Source organism: Alligator sinensis, unplaced genomic scaffold (genome assembly GCF_000455745.1).
Source record: "Alligator sinensis unplaced genomic scaffold, ASM45574v1 scaffold17_1, whole genome shotgun sequence".
NCBI classification, from domain to species: domain Eukaryota; kingdom Metazoa; phylum Chordata; order Crocodylia; family Alligatoridae; genus Alligator; species Alligator sinensis.
Genome location: NW_005842491.1, coordinates 617629 through 620127, shown reverse-complemented (window position 1 = coordinate 620127; position 2499 = coordinate 617629).

Sequence of the window (2499 nt, the reverse complement as noted above, 5' to 3'; positions counted from 1 at the left end):
GGCCGTGAAATCCTCAGAAGAAGACCACTTGGCATGGATACTGAAGTCATCTGGCACTGTCAGCATCAAGAACTTGGTGGAGAACTATACCCTTAGGCCGTTCATAGTCTGTGACAGAGGCAGCTGTAACTGAGACATTGAAAAAAGCACCTCTGTTGGGCACCTGGTCTTCCTGAACACCACAGATTCCCAAACCACTTCATAGGAGGTTCACCAATTCTCATAGTGATTTTACAATGCAGCAGGGTGATAGGTACACAAACAGTAGCCCCTTCTTACCTCCATCCTTAAATTCTACTGCAAGATGGACACACATACAGCCCAGATTCTGGATAGGAGATTTCCTATATTTCCAACCAGGTTGCTAAGGGAACAGCCACACTTGCCAGATATGGATCAATCCCCCTTCAGCTGTGCAATGCTAAAAACACAGCTGGAGTCTGCTGTGGTGTAGCAAATGGCCCAAGTTTCATTAACATGTACAAAATCAGGGGCCTCATCCTTGATCAAATCAGCATCTTATTAAACACCTGATTTGCATTAATCAGCATGAGCAAAAAAAAACTTAGCATAGGGTTCCTTGTATGCTCAATGAGTGCATGTATACATAGGGGTTTTGGTAGCACCCATAACCGTAGCATGAGGACACATCACATAAATTACTGGATTTATTCTCACATCCCTAAAATTAATGGGAGGTAGGTACTTAGGTATTTTGGAAAATCCCATGAAGCAATTATCTGTATCTTTGGATGCCCAAATACCTTTATAAACATAGTCCTTGTTTTCATGAGACTTAGGCTCCTAAGTACCTATATCACTTCTAAAGAGGCTCCTAAATCACTTAGGTATGTTTTGAAATTTTTTTCTGTGAGTGGTTTCTCCAGTAGCCCACAGAGAGTCTATTCCAAAGCAGGGATTTGAGCCCAGGTTTCTTAAATTGTAGGCTAATGTTTTAATCATCCTCCAAGCATAAAGGCTAGAATATGACCTTTCTTTTTCCTAATTTTCCAAATTCCTACATTTGACAACTTATGAATGTATTCCTTAAGAATCATGGCAAATTCAGTTGTAATTCCTATGGCTTTATGAATGACCTAGGTAAGAACAGAACTCAGTTTGTAGCACCATAGAGGTCTATTCTGATGCCCAGTGAAGTCAAATCTTTCCATTAAGTTCCATTGACTTTTGATTGGAATAGGTACCATTTTTCTGTCTGGACTGAATTCCGCTTCCTCCACCAACCGCCAAGGCTGGACTATTTGTACAACATTTAGCTGAAACAGCTGAAAACTTGTTTTTATCTCATGTCTCCCGCATTCTTGTCTTTAAACATTTCTTTACAATGCTAAATTTGTGGCAGAGTATACCATGAAATTGGAATAATATCATATAAGCCCAAGAATGAACATAGTTTATCCGTTTCATCTGGGACAGGTGTTTCCACAGGGGCTGTCTGTAAATCAGATTCTAGCTGGATTCCTTCAGCTGTGCTACTGTGTTCTAAGTAGGTGGATTGTGCATTGAGCTGGCATTTTTTACATTTCACATTGAGCCCAGGATGTCTTAGCATCTGTGTTACCTTCGTACAGTTGTATTATGTCCTTCCTGATTTGCTCTATTTTATGTATGTTTTCCAGAAAGCTTTATTTTGGAAATGCTTTGAAAATCATGTTTATGGGGTGTTGGTTGTAGTCATGTTGGTCTTGAAAGTCTTGTGTCGTTCTTTGAAGCACAGGGCTCCTGAAGCACATTTGAAGGGCGTATGTATATTACTGAGAAATCCTGCAGCTTTTACAAATGTCATATAACAACAACATTCTCATCACAAAGGTATCTGATATGTTGGTTAACAAGTCAAATATAGAGAACACTATAGAATTTTTCAAGCTGGTTTGCATTCTATTGATTTATTTTTGTTTTTTAACATCTGTGCACATACATACTACTTAAGAGCCACACTGATGAATCAATAAGTTCAACAGTTTTACTATCACAGAGTCCCCATATTTCCACATGTAAAGGTTTTTTTAGTAAACTATTTTGTACTCTGCTGGGTAGGAGTTTCACTACTCTTTAGTTCTCTATGATGTCTGAATCTGTCTGCGAGTCTCAAAGAGCGTGTGAGAGCCATTCTGTGAATTCATTCAATAGTGTCAGAAGCACTGCAGTCTGTTGTATGTCGGACTGGTCTGTTCTGAATAGGATCAAATATGCATAGAACTTTCTGGTCTCTCTGCCCTAAAGCAGATGTTTTGCAAAAGGAAACAAACTTTTCTTGGGCTTATCTCACTAGGCTGCAATTTCAAGTGTATTCTTTAAAACAAAGTTGGTCACAGATATTCAGAAGTTTATGAGGATTTTGTGTCTGTCAGTATTTACGGTTCAGTACCACCTACCAACCATACCCAGTTTTCACTTAGGGCCTTGATTGCTGAGTCCCCAGACACTTTGTAATGCAGCATACCTTTCAGTTTAGAGGAAGTTGGCTTTGTGCTA